This window comes from Gavia stellata, chromosome 2, assembly GCF_030936135.1.
Source record: "Gavia stellata isolate bGavSte3 chromosome 2, bGavSte3.hap2, whole genome shotgun sequence".
Classification (NCBI taxonomy): domain Eukaryota; kingdom Metazoa; phylum Chordata; class Aves; order Gaviiformes; family Gaviidae; genus Gavia; species Gavia stellata.
In genome coordinates, this window is record NC_082595.1 from 6027359 (window position 1) to 6044834 (window position 17476).

A 17476-nucleotide genomic window follows, 5' to 3' on the forward strand; every position below is an offset into this window, starting at 1 on the left:
ACAGTTCAGCTGAATGCATTATGCAGATGTACCCACGCAAAGTAGCTAGCACAGGAGTGGCTATGCACGACCGTGTAGTATGGGGTGGTATCTAATAACCCAGGAGCTGGAATGCAATCTGTGATTCCCTTTCACGTAGGTTTAACCAGGTCTTTGTCCTGGAGATTTTGCATTCTTCAGTAGGTTATCTTCTGTGACACAGGTGTCACACACGCTCTGTTTGGTCATTTTATCCAAATGGCAAACTATGTGTAGCTGGACTGTGTGTTCAGTTCAAGTCATATATTTTCAAATGGTCATTTGGACATTTCCCAGTCTAGCCATCCTTTTATATACACTACATATATCTGTTGTTCATGAAAAACACGTGAATTACTTGGTAGTCTACTATTTAACTGCTATCTAAAGATACCCTCATGAGACCTTCATGACATCAAACATTATAGCTACAGTCATTTAAGCTACTTTAGGTCTTCATAACATTATTTTGTTGTACAAAGATCGGATTAGAATTATTTCTGCATAAACTTTTTTATAAATAGTTAGTAAACCCAAAATATTTGGATACATTTTTCATGAAGAACATTAACTAACTTCCATGAAGGCAACAGCTCAAGCAGCTTGAGGTAGAACCAAACTCCTTGATCCAAAAATTTCTGAAATCAGAAAGAATATTCCTTGTTTTCAAAGGTTGCCTGAGGAGAATCATTCCACTGTTACATCGCTGAAAATCAGATCTCCATTTCAATTCAAATACAGATGAACGAATTCATCTTATGCTTGTAGGCTTATTCCTAACAGCAGAAGAACTAAAAGGCTAGAAACTTAGGGAAGTGCTTTTCTCCTCCTTACCGGCTAATCAGTCTGTATTGTTCAGAATAGCCTTTATGTAATCAAGTATTAATGAAAATCACTGGTTTTCCCCTTACACATTTTTGCAAGTACAAAGCTTTACATTCGATGACATTTTGTAAACACTTTCTGCCAGAAAGCTCTAAAATCCTTCACACAATAGCATCAGCAAGTACTATTAGAGTGCAGTACAGCGAAGAAAATTCTTTTTATCAGCTGACATTTATCCCAAGAAAATACAATCTTACATGTATTTTAGTAGGTTTTCAGTTCATTTCCAAAAAGCATCTTTGCTTTTGCTTGCATATGAGATAAAATTAAGAATCTTTTGGCGGTACATTTGTAAAGGACCCCTTTATAAATAAACACCTTTTTACTCAAGGATATATTAATCTTGTTAACAGATCTTGTTGCCATGTTATGCTATGAGAAATAAACCACAAACCAGGCCAAACAGGTCATCCCAAAGAAGATCGTATGTTTATAAAGAATTTGTATGAGTACATCAGGAACTTTGTTGCCCTTAAAGCAATGTGGAATACCCTAAATTACAAAAATTCATTCATTACTTATGCTCCAATGTTTGTATCTCAGCTACAGCTCAATATTGTATATAATATGTAACACCTAAAACCATAAGATCCACTTTTCTTGTAGTAGGTAGTGGTAGGAATGTAGCAAAATATGCTCTGAAATCTCAGACGTTACTAAACAAAACAGACAGGGAATGGTAAGAAGACAGTGAATATGATTAACCTTATTTTATGGATGAAACACTGTGAGGGAGATTAAATACTTGAGATATATAAAGAACTTGTAATAGAATTGTGAAAATAAAACAGCAATTCCAAATCCCATTTCCAGTACTTAATTACTTCTTAGTCCTTCATCTCTCCTTTTTTCCATTTTATGCTTCCAGATGTCTACCATTCATCTGATGTAATCATTTATGAAGGACCCAATTTTTGAAGGAGAAATAATATCTGGGTCCAAAATGAAAAAAGAGTTGTTTCATAGTAAGTTTTTCTTAACTGTAGTACATTCTGCAAAAACCCAAACCCAACTGCAAAACCCAAGAACCAAAGGTCGCTACCACAATTAAAATGATTTTCTGAAGGAATCCAGCATTTCAGAGGAGAACTTGCAGCTGGTCATATATTAACTATTGTACAGTTCTCACCAAGCAAAAACTACAGTAAGAACATCCTGTAGAAAGAAATGTAGGATGAGACTCATGGTGAGACTGTTGCGCACCCTTTAGAGATAGGTAGACAGTCCACACCACATTCAGTAACCTATAATTTGTTGTAACTTGGCTGAGCATGATATACTACTACAATATCTAATAACATTTTGGATATTTTTCTTACATTCTTCTCCATTTATTTGGTTACCAAAGCTTTGTTTCAACAATATCACCAGTCTCTTATTTTATCAACAGTTTTCCAGGCTACCTTTTGCATAAAATCAGAGAAAACACCCAAGTCATATTGAAACTTAGCTGAAATACTTTAAAAAAATAAATAAATTCAGGAACCTGTTTTGAAATGCAGCTAAAAGGAAAGCAACTCTCAAAAATATTTTTGACAGCTGTGAAAATTTCAGTACTGAGAGTTTTTCCAAGATTTAATTTAAAGTGATGCTACCGACTCATAGAAAATGGAGGTCCAGTTCTTACAAGCTCAGCTGAAAAATGTCATGATTTTTATTAAGATATAGTACAGTGTAAATATTAGGCTTATTCAGAGACAAATTTTACCTTACTTATCTTTGAAAACAGACTCCTTTAAAACGGAGAAAATGTTTTCCCAATCACTGAAAGTTTTCCTAATGTTGCCAATAAATTCCTTAAATATTTTTTCTTGCCAGAACACTGATCATCAATAATGCTTGCAGGAATCAGTCACAGCTATATAGACAGAAATTCAAAGACATGTAGCAAAAGTCACATGCCCTCTTCTCTTGTAGCTGAGCAGGCAAAGACCTTGGCTCCCCTTACGCTACCGCATGCTCACTATCATAAAACTCCTTTCCGTTTGCCCCTTCGGATCAACTGGTGTAACTGCCTGAGGAACTGCTCTATCCAAATGATCTGGATTTAATGAAGTCCTCCCAAGAAAATTATTTCTCTTTTCCCAAACCCTGGTAGGAGGACCAAGCTTGAGCACGATTCCCCAGGTATGTGTATGGGGGCAGATCTGAGAGAGGAGTAACCGTAGGTGCAGTGGCGATACAGCAGTCAGCTTCATCTGCTGTTGTACAAGCGAATGAAAATTCCTGACATAAAATAATAATTGCATCAATTTTAAAAATACTGAAAACTACCTATTTTTCAATCTTACCAATATAAATCCCAGCGATGGCACATTAACAATTGTAAACTAAATACGCCTCTGGTTAATAAGAGACGTATTGCCTTTAAAAAAAACTTTTTTTTTTTTTTTTTTTAATTTAGGAGGCTTTATAAAGTTACATTTAGGACAAGTTGTTTTCTAGAATTTTATTACATTGAGGAGACTTTTTAGCCAGTTTATGAAATGCATGAATGTTGTGATTAATCACAGAAGTGATATTTTGAGAAGTCTGGTAAGTGTAGGTAGTAGATTAAATGACGGTCAAAGCGTCACTACATTTAATTTTTGTTGATAGCCTACGGTCCCATTAGGCTAGTAAACCTTTGCTTCACTCTCCATCTATTATCCTCGATGTTTCAAAAGAAAAAAAAGAAAAGTTTGCAGAGGAGTACGGCTGAGCTAGGGACATATTTTAAATGACGGTAAAATCAGAGTGCATTAAATTATACTCCATTCACTGCTTAGCAAAAAACAGCCTTTAGGGATGTTACACAGGACTGGGATTTCTGACTGGTACTATTTCCCTGCAGAATTTAAGCTTTCCTAAATAAATAGCACTGCAATTGTTTTATAGAAAATGCAACAAAGAGGTGGTAAAAAACACATACATTGAGCTTGAACAAAATTCATACACATACAGACATCTGAATTTAAACTCATTATTATTCATTGAAAAAGGCATTTCTAACGATGAGTCTAATAAGATTACTAGGCACAACATTTATAATACATAAAAACATGAATAGTTGTCTCTAAAATTTTATAAATATAAGTAATTGACTGTCTATGATTCTGTAGTGTAACTTGTATCTGATTATGCTTAAGCCATGATTTTCAATTCTTTTTTTTTGGACTATTGAACTTTTTTCCCATAAAAACTTTTCTATTCATTCTAACACATACAGTCCCCTTTAAATCACTGGGAGTAATAACGTTCAATATTCCTGAAAATGTCACTAGGTGATTAAATAGCATGAGGTAACATATAGAATAATCACATGCTTGTAAATATTCATATTATATTATTAAAATAAGTATGATTATCTGCAGCGTATTTGTATATACATTAATTTCTATTGGGGATCAAGGGGATAAAAGTATTCATACAAATAATCCAACCAAATACAGGGGGACCATCTGTGAATTAAGTGATCATAAAGAAATTTATTGGGAATTTGACTGTGACTTTACTCTGTCTTCACTTTCTCCTGTCCTAATAGCTTTTTATTTGTACGCTTTATAGTCAAAATAGTACACAGTAGAACATAATGGATATAATATAAATCAGAAAGGAAAAGGGAAAATAAATATTCTTTAATCTTCATGAGTTTTTAATACACAAAGAAGGAAAGAGCAGCTAATTCTGTAAGTAGAGAAAGTAACAATCTGTAAATAAGGAGAAAAATAATAAAGGCGTGTTCGAAATTCCTGGGATATTAATGAATGTGGCTTTTCTAAAGACAGAAGTACCTTAAAAATATTGGCTGGCCAAGTCAAAGATTAACGCTGCATTTCTGGCTTTTGTGTACAGAATATACTATTACGGGTATACTTTTCCTTCATCTAAAACTTTTACAGGAAGAGTTTAAGAAATATTTTTAGGCGAAGTTTTTTAATGGCAGCACTGAACAAGCAGCTGTGCAAATACAATATTTGTATTTTGTTTTAAAAACTCAACTGAAAAATGGTTCTGAAATGTACTGAAACAATTGTGCCTAAGCTTTAATTTATTTTGTTTTGCTTTCTTTCTTTCTTTATAAAACAAACTAACTACAGAGGAAGATCAATTATAGTAATTAAAGAAAATTGAGAGTGACCCAGTATGGTAAGGAAGTCGTCTATTTTTTCAGTCTTAAAAAAATATATTTGATTCAGTCACAAAAAACCAGCTCAGCTGAGAACCTGACATTTATGTTAGCAGTAGTATCTCCCCAAGGGAACTCTAAGTTTCATTTCCAGTCTGATTCCTTTTGACTTTAGTCTTATTTTGAAGCAGAAATATAAAAACCATTTGGGCAAGAGGAACTTGACTTTCAAGGTTAAGCCCTTTGCCAGTCCTTTGAAAACCCACCAGAATCTGTTCCAGTTGCCAATTTTCTCAAAAAAACATGTTTGTAGAGTGTTAGTGGAGATGGCTTGGATTTTATCAGGAAACTCCTGAAAGATCGTTCGGACTGCGGGTGCGTACTTTAACTTCAGCCTCAGCAGGTCTTCCCTGTCGTCGAAAACTCTGCGGCCTGGGCTAGGTCCAGCTACCCGGTTTTGGAGCAACCTCCCTGCTGGGATGGGCCCTGTGGACAGGGTGCTCCCTGATTCCAGGGCAGAAAGCACAAAGGCTGGGGCTGGGATGGCTGAGTGGGAGTAGAGCTTTCAAAACCTATAAAAAATTATACGCACTGACTATTTTACTACCTTAAAAGAATGTTCTTTAGGTTGCAAAGTCAAAAATAGCAGCTCTGAGACATAAGGCTTCTGACGTAACTTAGATCTAGCCGCTTTATTCGTGTATGTTATGATATAGCCTTGAATTACACAGTTTAATGCAGTTGTCTCCAGAGCCTCCGTAACTTGTTCTGTATACAGAAGAGGTCTATTCTTAGCAATAAGTAATGACTGAGTAATGAAGAAAGCTGTTGCACCAACGAGCAGTACCCCTGCCCCTGCGATACAAGAGACCTTGCTAAAAAAGGAGTGGGGCGTACCGCATACCAAGGAGACGTGAATGCTGCCATGCCAAAATATGTTCTATCCCCTTCTCTCCTAAAAATCCCATATGATTTTGGTCAGGTTTTTAAAGCCAGACATTTTCTGGGTGATCGTTCCTTATGCTGTTCAGGGCATGTGTATCTTTGGGGAGCGTGCCTCGCTGGATATCCCCCAATATGCAGTGCCGATCACTCAAAGCTCTCATCTGAAGTCAGCGCGAGCTCCGCTTTAAAACTACAGTGGATGCTTAGAGTGTGTAGTGTTATGTGTGACGTACTCAGAAGAACTTCAGATTGTGCACTTGGTATTAGTGAATGGTTTTACCTGCAGTCTCTCTTCCCTCAGTTCTCCTCTGCGACTGGGATAACAGCATCTGTCATCTTACATGGGCATTGTGTGATTTTTAATATTTGCGCAGCAGCTCAGACGTTGCAGTTATGAAAACCTTAGAAAAGCCCAGAGAAAAATTAATAATTTCTCTTCAGAGCTGGTTTGAATATGGACGATAAGTAAGGCTCAGGGCTACACACAGAACAGCAAGGAGAAAACAAAATATTGAAGAACTTATTATCCAGCCTATGCACTGAATGAGGCAGAAGGCTCGAGGAAAAACTGGTATATGATCATGTAATTAAAGACTGTTTCATAATGGATACCCCAAACCGGATGAAATTAAAATTGTATGGTATCTTTTGTCCTGACAGTTCATAGCTTGTAAGTGCCTTATTTTATAAACTTAATAATATTCTCAGAGCATAGCTTTTGAGTGCAGTATGTTCATACATGTCAGACTGATACCAATGACTTAGGATGATTAGAGAAGCAGCAAACTGGCCGTACCAAGCTATGCTTTAAAAACCTCTGCGCTACATGGGTATCTAAGAACAATGAAAGAAGTGTGAAGATTGACTCAAACATGTGGATGAAAAAAATACATGACAGTCTATTTTCAAACGGCAAGCGTTTTAACACAGGATAGGTCATCTTAGTGATGGGGTGGGAAGTGGGGTTAAAATATGAAATTTTTTTTATCCATTAATTCATAATTTTACAAGGGAAAATTGCATGGCCAGTTGTTAGTATACCTCTACAAATACAGAAAAATTAAGGTGGAATAAGTAATTATTGTTACCATATCAGTGTGGGAAACAAGCAGTCTTGCCAGTCATTTTTGTGCTGGCAAAATGCTTCTGTGCATCTGAATGATCTCTTCTACAGAGATAGCAAAGTAATATTACATAGTAGTTGTCAAGGTTAAGCCTGTTAGCTTCTTGAGGTTTTGGGGTGTTCTAATATTAACACACTTGAGATGTTTTTTTTTTTTTCCTAACCAGAGGACCTGATTCTGATCTTACCCTTCTTTTACAATGGCTTAATGTGTTAGCTTCAAGAGACGTCAATCCTGATTTACAAAAACATGAAGGGAGTACCGGGATAAATTATTTTACTCCATCAATTGACTGAGAGATCCTACTGAATGTGACAAACCTACAAAACCAAATTATTCTGGAAACATTGTCCATAACAATATATATGATTTCTAAAGACATTTTTCACTTCCAATTCCATTAGTTAATTAATTTCCTTAGTAACTCTTTCTGCATTCTCTAATGATCAAAAGCTCGATTTCAGTCACTGAGAGCTCACACTGGGCAAGGACCAAATTTCCAAGACATAATTCTGTACTATTTTTAAAATTTCTGAAGAGGAAGCTAAGGAAGAGCAAAGTTGAATAACATCAAAACCTGTACTCAGTTCACCTTATATATTTAGGCTATCCAAGGAGTAATGAGCCCGTATTAAAGTACAACATCAAAATAAATAAATATTACTAAGTTCTCAGAGGTATGCTTTTGAGTTAGGTATATCTCTGTCACATCACTAACTGCTTTTTGTTGTTTTTTCATGCAAATGTGAAGAAAATGGAGAGACAAGTTCCACCCTTAAACACAAGCAACAAAAAAGATGAAAGCCACCACTCCTTGAAAGTGGCTTTGCTTCTGAATTCCTGTGGTGCCATCAACTTAAGACTGCTGTTTTCCCCACTTTCAATAGATATGTTTCTGGTTGTTTTAATAGGGGAGAAATTGGAAGGAAATTTTATTCACTTGCATTACTATGCATGCTTCTGTGGTTTAAGATTTCCAAAATCCACCAGCATGACTCAAGTATCACAATGGGTAATATGTGACTGAATAGCAGAGATTTGTTTAATCAGTCCCTTTTACAAACTTGAATGATGTAGGTATTTATAACATGCAAGAAAGACCCTACTTATTTAAAAACTCCAATGGTATTTAAAACAAGAGAACAGGATCCAGCCGATGATAAGAGAATAGATAAAACCTCTGAATGTTAACAATTCTTCAGATATTAAAAATGTGGTTGTCAGTGGATTTGCAAGAATAGCAAGTCAAAACTTCTATTACATTAACGTTTTCCTGTCATTGGACCTTTCCTTCTTACAAAAACCTGAGTAAGAAACAGTGTGAAAATATTTTTCTCATAGCTTTGAAACTGATGTATGATTTGTTTATGTTTTTGAATTTCGAATGTGTAATGTGGAAAACAAAAATAAAACCTGTGCTCTACTGCTTAAGTGCACAACTTACTTATTATAAAGCCAGACTCAGTTGTTGAACTGCCGTAGCGGAAAGAGCACAAGTTCAAGGCTGTGTAACTAACTTTCATCCTAGCTGCTCCTCCAAATACTTTGGACCAAGAACAGTGACAAAAAAACCCAGAAATTCCTGTAAACTGCAACAACTGATACACCATTCATGGAAATCTAATGGAGTTTTGGGTCAACAAGGAAATATATTCAAATGATATTTTCTTCCTGGTGAACTAGTGGGAAAATGCTGATGTTTTCCTCTTGACGCTTAAGTCAGGAATTTTTTTTGTAAGAATATGAAATCTGTATTCAGAATTCTTCACTAAATGTTTAACCAAACCAGACAAATCTTTTGTCTAATGTTGAGTGACAGTCCACAATTTATCTCTGAAAAACTATACGTTCTAAAAAAAGCCCCGCGTTCTTTGCAATGTAATAATATTACAGAAATTATTTTTCTGCAGTAAGTATCACAGAAAACAAACTTCACAGAGAATCAGCTCCTGGGAAGTTCAGTCACATTCATCTAAGAAGGATGTAGCAGGAGGAGATTAATCAGTTCTTAGAAAATCTATTTACAAATCTTTCTTCTATCACCCCATGACAGTCTTAAAAATCAAGCCACATACAGCTATTGGTTTGTAACTTCCATTTTTACCTGTCTCTCCTCTGATGGGGAAAAATGGGAAGAAAAGCAAACTCAAAATCAGCAAAACTAGTAATCTCTCTGTCAGCACTATCATTCCTGGAATGTTCCTGAAGAAATTCCACTGCTTTTCTAGGGGATGATGTCACGTGAAGCTTCTGTCCACCCCATTCTAGATACTCACCTGAAATTCATTGTGCTTAAACATAGCCGTGTGTGTAGTCGGGGAAGGAGACGCAGTGTCTCACTAGCCTCTCCGTCTCTTGTCCCTGGACCTTCCAGGTTAAGAGTCTGATTTTACAAATGTAAAATGTAAAAATGATTTTACAAATGTAAAATGTAAGCCTGTTGCTGCATAACAATCAGCAGAATCCAAACTTTTTTAGATCACTTCTATCACTCCTATATGATTCAGAATCAGCAAAGGTAACGCCTTTCCTACAAGGGCTGTAGAGCTTTTTCTTTACTAGCCTTAGGGCCCAATTCTCACATTTTTATTAATAATGAATATTATCTTTGCATCACAAGACCGTAATTCAACCTAAAGCTATTCATCACGGTTGTCCCCTAGACACCCATTGTACAAATGCTGACATGTGTGTGTGAACATTTCCGTTGTCACCTTTGGGAACAAAGAAGAGTCAGGATGAGCTTCTAAAGAACATTACAATATTGAGATACAGATCTTCACCCCATGTCTACTCGCTAATTCTGTGATTTTCTATACACATCTTAAAAAAATAGTACATATAATTTATATTATATACATGTAATCTTTCTCAGGGAGTCTTTTCTTAATGGAAATACCTCCTTTGACAAAAGTGTCATTTTTTTTAATCTTTTGTTAAAACTAAAAAGCATAGAAGGGAAAGAAGAGGAAAATGAAGGTCATTCTGTATCAGAAATTAAGATGCAATTCTGAAACTTTGGAACGGTGACATGCAACTCCAATTGCATAGTGTAATGTCAGTGACCTCTGTAATGGCTGTACATCTTCTCTTAATTACAAAGAGACTTCGCCATGGGAAGAATCGGTCTAGTTTTTGCCTTTAAGCAACACGAAGCCCTTTCTCTAGACAAAAATCACCAAGAAGTCAAACCCTTTCATTTCAAGACCTTGTCCATTGTGCCATAGACTAAAAGCAATCTGCAACTTGCACACCTACATAGCGTTGTTGATACATAACACTTACGGATACAAAATACAGTTTCACAGTTTGTAGTGGGAGCAACTGCAACGGTGACTCTATTGAATACACCCTCCGCTTTTTTGGTAAAACAGGTTTTTCCACAAATTAGAGGTAAAACAAAATTAGTCATGTAACTTTACTCTTACAGCATGGTTCATAAGCATGTATTAAATTAATAAATAATGATGATGGTGGTAACAAATATATGAATTTATGAAGAGTCTTTTCTCTATAGATACTCCCAGATGAATACTACAGTCAGAATCAGCAGGTTATTTAATTTGCCCTAGATCTTCTCTCTTATCATATTCCCACTTGAATAATAAGTTCAGAATCAGCAGGTTATTAGGTTTGCCCTAATTCTAAACTTGAGTCAACGGGACTTCAAATTGATTCCAATGGAAAATGAAAACAGAACCCGCTTTTTTCAGCTATCTACAAGGCGCCAAATTTGCTGCTTATTAGGACCTAGCTAAATAGTTCCAGGTTCATAAACAACTCCATAGAATTAAAGAAATCTAAAATCCTGTCCTACAGTCCTGTTCTTACAGAAAGCTGCCAGCGTACCTCAGTCTCTTAATTTACAAGCTCAAACAAGGCATCACTGAGGCCGCCTCCCACTTTCACCCCCAAATTTCTCATTGAAAATGAAAGAGAATGAAACTTTTCAAAAATTATATGATTATTGACTTGGACCCAGAGTTCTCCACTATCCTTAGACAGTAAATCTTAGATCCTTTTATAGTAATAAGGATGATTTTTGTACAGGTGTCGTAATGTTGCAAAGGATGGGAACTGTTACAACCATGAGAAGAGCTGAATTGTCAAGGGAAGAGTGGTTGGCAGCCAACAAGCTACATCATTTCCAATATCTGGTCAGACTAATGGAAAGCATGTAATGGCAGACCAGTTGCGCACAAGATAAAACACATTATTCTGAACACTCAGCTATGGATAGATAGGCAGGAGGAATGGTGGCAACTTCAAAGCCAGCTGGTAAGTATCAGTTCCGTAGACTAAAGAGGTTGCACTACAGTAAGGGGAGCTTCAAGTCTTGACTTCCCGTACTAGATCCCTAATAGAAATTCTGATCTTTCACGGGCCTGACAGCCAGGAAGAAAATCCTACCAAAAATCCTGTATGGAATGTCACTAGTTTAACTTTACAGATGGAGAAACCAAACTGGAGAAGTGGTGTGAACTGGCTAGGGTCAATGAGAAGGCAATGTCATATCAAAATCGCGTGCTTTTTCCTGCTTCATTCATTAGTTACTCAGGTATTTTGTGCATTGAAGTGCTCATTGGTTCTATTGAGTACACCAAGATCGAAGAGAACAACTAGACATTAGCATGAACACCACATACAACTACTTTCTCAGTCAGATACCATCACCACAGTGCAGAAGGAGAAACTATTATTTCAGAAAGTGCACATCTATGTGGGAAAAACTAAATTATTTTGCAAAAGATTAAAATACGATCCCTGGTCAGCGTAGACCTAAATAAAGGCACCAAAGAGGATATGTACCCTGACTTTGCTAGTGAATTCTATATATAACAGCACAGTTAAAGTTATGTTTGTCACGTTCTACCAAATCATTCCCTGAAAGAAGTATACTTTGGTCTTTACAATTTACTCCTCAGGTACAACATAGTACACAAAACCTCAGAATGCCCTTCACTATTCTGTAAAATCTTGTGTTTATGAAGGTATACAATTTTCAACTACAGCACAATATTAGTCCAGAAGCTGGTATGGTTTCATGTTTTCTGAAAGTAACACTAAGCTTTCTGGAAGACAAATCATTGTATTAATTTCAACAAGAGAGATGGATGAACCTTTTTGTTTTAATTTACGAGCCAATTTTGATATGTTTATTAAAAGAAACATAAATCCTCAAAGCTGCATATGTTAATGTTAGCCTCTACATAAAGCTATTTCTATCAGGACCTGGTTTTACTTGCCAGTCTGTTTGCCCATTCCCATCCATCAGCTCGGTAATGATGATGGGATAAAATGGTATGTTCTGTAATCCAAATGTTTTCCCACAACTCCTTGGCTAGCATCTACTGTTAAAAGACTCCTAGCAAGCCGGCCTGCAGCTCAGATAAAAAGACCAAGTGCATTTGGTCCAAAATGCCTGTAAGCCTTGAAATGCAATTACATTAAAATATAGACAATTTTATTATATAATTTTGAAATTCTGAATGAATATGACCAACCTGACCCAAGGCCCTGTGCTGCTAGATGTAAATTCTTCTTGCATATTCGCGTTCTATAATTTGCAATATAGACTTAAAATTAACGTGGACCCTGTGTCTCAGCTAGGCACAAAGGGAAGCAGCCACCTCACTATATAAAATATTACTGATCTGGGGTACTAAGATGTATGCTATATGCGTAAGTGGATTTTTGGAAGTATTTCAATATCAGCATTTTGAAAGGACTAGCAATATTCAACAAGTTGTCTTCTTAGAAGATAATATAAACCAGACTGCCAATTCCTAATTACCAGTGACACAGTATTTAAATTGCTGTGATTTTACACGAGGCAGATATTGAAATCAATATCCCAGAATGCTGAATCCTGGCAAACAAAATAATATCTCAAATTGCATTAGGAAAATGATGCAAAATTCTGCTTTAAACTGACATAAGGATTCTGTTTTCATACGACTAAATGCGAAGGGCACAGATTTAAAACAGTTTTGAAATTATTTGATTATCTGCTTTCAAGATGCTACCCTGACAAAGTCACTGTTTAACAATATTAAATAAAATTAAAACATTTATTGTTAAATTAATCAAATCATCTGTAAAGACAACAGAACCTTAGTGTAATCTCTAGCGGCTTTCTAGCCCTCCTCCTAAATCACCATCACCCCAGTGGCCACTGGCACTGACAAGAAACTCAGCATGCAGAAGAAATACAGATCATGTAAGAGAGATGCGTCTTGTAGATAAAGATTCTGAAGTGTAAATCAAAAGGAAAGTTTTGCTCACAGTGTTTAGTAGCTCAAAGTATAGTTAGCTAACTGTTCAAGAAGGATAAAGACCACGGTGGCTACTCTGTTAAGATTGACTATAGGCAATGAGTTCAACAGCATCTCGTTGCACTCAAACACGCATCTTGCAAAAGATGATTAATGCCAAAATATGTTTGTATGTTTTATTCAAGGCATAAGAGTATTGAATGAATTAAAATATGAAATTTTTCAGAAAGATATAAATATTGGATGACTTTTTTAAAAAGTTAACACGAAGAAGCAAATATACACAGCAAAGATTGATGTAATATATTCAGAACCCAAACAAACAAATCTAAATGCTGGCTAGCCTGAGACATCTGGAATTTGCTTCCTTAAAAAATCACTTTCACAGTTCAAACCATAGCTGGCATCAACTTCTGAATATCTGACAAGGAAGAATATCTCTTACAGTGAACATTTTTCCCACAAAACAGAAACTCAGTAGAACAGTTAAAATGAAACATGTTCTAAACAGGAATACTTTGAATTCAGAGAGTAATTGTCTCTGCAACATGCTAACATTGAGGCAAGCAGGCCAGCTATATTTTAAAAAGATAAATTATCCTGTGTGCGATTGTTTGGAGCAGTTACAGATAGAGAAAAGCAGAAGGGCATGGAGTGACAAGAAGCTGGGGTCAGTGAGAACCTTCTCCCAAGTCAAAGTGTGTTGTGCCTTTTTTTTACCTCCTTCAGAGGTATCTGCCTATTTTCTCAGACAAGATACTGGACAAGGTTATTTTGATATAAATGAGGATGAATGGAAAATTATACGGGGGGACTTTTTGTCTAAAGCCAGAGGGTCACTATTTTATAAATGTAATATTTAAAACAGGTTTTTTGTCCTGAATTTTTAACATAAGGAGCAAAATGAGAAGAGGAATATGGAGGCTCACTGAAATGAATCACGTATTCTCCCTACCTTCTAGGACCCTGACTTAATTCACCAAAAATTGGATTCTAAAGATAGTCTTTTTAATGAACAGCTCTCCCTCTCATAGAATGAAGCCATACCAATTTGATTCATTTCAATGAATAATATAATTTTCACTGAATAGAAGATTGTGATGTATGTCAAAAACTTATCAGAAAATTGATGTGGCAATCAGGGTTTATTTGAATGCTAGTCTTATTCCTAACAAAATTTACCAGAATTTTGTGTATTTTTCCTTCTACTGAGTCACTGTTACTACGTGAAATAATATTCCCTTGCCTGTTTCAGTCCTAAGCAGAGATTTTATTTTCTCTTTCAGAAGGCTCTTTTACTGTCTTTACTCATAAGCACACGGACTAATCAACAACAGAACTGCTACAGATCGCGTTTGTCTGTGCTGTAGACTGCACACCCTTGATACTCAAGCACAACTCCAGTCCTTTTTCTGTGATTCATGCCAAACCTCCCACTGAAGAGAGTTGAGATCCTATTTGAACAAAGAGCGTGACTGAATGCAATAAATCTGATTCTTTCCTAGCTCACACTGTTTTCACACCGGTGTAGTTCAGATAACATAAATGAAGCTACTCCTGACTTAGACAAGTACAAGGATAAGCCTACTGGGAATAACTTATACTACTATGGGCTTTCCAAAACAAATAAACTTGGTTAAACTTCATTCTTGTAAGAAAATTTTACTTCATGAAAAGTTAATGGGATTTTCAAAGATGAAAATCTGAAAAAAAAAACCCCACCAGATTTTTTCCCGAAAGGAACTTAAGTGTTGTTAAAAATTGCATCCTGAAACTTTGACTCTAAATCGATTATATCTAGTCTCTCAAATGTGCAAGTCAGGATAGAAAATTTTGGAAAGGTTTTCTTTGTTGTTGTTGTTACTGATTTCTAAAGTCTTCGTTATGCTGTAGGACTCTCTGCCTTACCAGACTGCGGAGATGCAGAAGCACACTAAATCCAAGCCAAACAAAAAAAAAAAATTTGAAAAAAAATCCAAGGAAAATAGAATGTAATGACCATCTTTCACGTTTAAAGAAAAGGTATCAACTAGGATGTGTGGTTACAATTTCTGATACAAATGGAAGGTTGAGGATTTTTTTCCATCTAAACCATTTTTAGTCAAAAAGACGGACAAGACAAAGAGTGAAAACTCAAGACCCCTCCAGATCACTGCAGTCTGGGATGATCCTGCATCCTTCAGCAGTGGCAACCTCTTACTAAGCTTTGTGGGAAATTTACACATTCTAGGAACAAAGGATCAAAACTCAACAGCCTAATTTCTATGTTGGCTATGAAGAACTAAACAACCAGTTTAGGCTTTATTCCCTGCCAGATGTAATGGTTTTACTTGTCCTTCTGCCTTTTCTATTTCTTAGAATATTAAATCATTTATAAAATAGTTCAGTATCTTTGGTAGCACATATAAGTAGCTACTGATCCCTTCATCAAAACCTGACTGACGTAAATTTCGGTTACTATCTTTTCTCAATCAACAGATAGAAACTATAGGACTAGTCCCATTTATATTGCTATCAGTGGAAATGTTGCCTCCCTTTTCAAATGAAATCAGAATCTGAATACTTCACCATCCTTTGTTGAGCAAGTATGCTAAAATTAGAAGTCTTGCTATTATTTTATAAGGCTTCTTAGTGGTCAAGGGACACGTGAGGGGAATCTTGATCCCACTGAGGTCAGTTGTAAACCACCAGTATTTGAATGAAGCCAGCATTTTACCCTAAATTTGGGGGATTCTAAATATTATTTTATGTGTCATCTTCTTATAAGCTCTATGCAGTTTTTAATATATATAAACTTATATATATTTTTCAATAACATTCAATCTCAACATAAAAATGTTCCTTAAAAATAGCTATTGGTCTTATTATTATGTAAAGATACGATTTTCTCTGACTAATATCACATGCAATTATATGAACTTTTTCATACATATATTACGTGTTCAAAATATCTTCAAATAAATAAACTATGTTTTAATGTAAAGCGTACATAAATGTGTAATACCATATAAATTACTATGGCTGCTTTAACCAAACTGCTACACCTCATAATTTTCTTTTTGGTTTATAATAGAGCCTAACTCAAAGATGCTAAGACAACTCAATATTTTACATACACCTATATATTATGTAATACCACATATTAAAAATTTATATCCAAATAGTAAATCCATTGATACAATCTTACCTAATATAAAAGATATTTCATTTTACAGTTCCTGGGACTGTGTGCTATTGAAAGTTCAACCGTCTGACTTTCTGAAACTATCATTTGGCCTTTACTTCTTAAAAATCATTTTAAAATGCTAATAGGGCTTGAATTTTTTAGCGAATGGCAGATGAGAGATAAACAGCTGATAAAGTAAACAGGATGCAGAATGACTGTAGCGTTTTGAGTATTGACACTAAGGACAGAAGGTGTTACATAATAAAGCACAGTCACAAATGATGTTTTGTTTCTTCTAATGAGTGAAATCTGATAGAAATGATAAAGGCAAATTATTCAGCCATAAACGTCATGCAGCCACTCAGTGAAGATCTTCATTTGGCCTTGATAATATCTTATTTATATTTACCTTTTACATTTTTAATCTTAGATTACATTTTCCTCTGATACATTTGCTCTTATTTCACTCGTATACCTTTACATCCTGTTCTAGGTACACAACATATGCTTAAGGAGCTGCAAGCAATGGTACATTTACCAGCAAAATAATAAAAAAGAGCCCTACATGCATCTGCAAAGTAAATGTTCACACTCCTCCCATTCGCCAAAAACAGTGGGCACTGAATATAAATCATATTTTACCCAGTGATTTATTTGTAGATGGGATTCAGGAAACTGCTGTTTTTCTAAGCTCCTTTTTCCTCGGTAAAACTATCCAGGAATTTTGTGGTCTTGGAGTATGTACTTTCCCCTTGCCCTTTTGTTTTCTCCCTGGCATGGTGAATTGCTAAATACATTGCAAAGCAGTACGGTTCGCATTCGTCTAAAAACTTAATCCTCCGTTTAATCCCCCTCTTCCCCGGCAACAATTTAAGGAATTCACAAACAAATCGCTGATTTTATTTCAACGACGTAGCAGAGGCAAATATCAATACGAAGCAGACTCTGGGTCTCC

At 35.7% G+C, this 17476-nt stretch overlaps 1 protein-coding gene across 22 annotated transcripts in view; it reads right to left on the reverse strand.

Moving 5' to 3' along the window:
* The window catches only part of NRXN1 (neurexin 1), a 740438-nt gene that overhangs the window by 721701 nt on the left and 1261 nt on the right, over positions 1-17476 (reverse strand). The gene's annotated exons all lie outside the window — the stretch shown is intronic.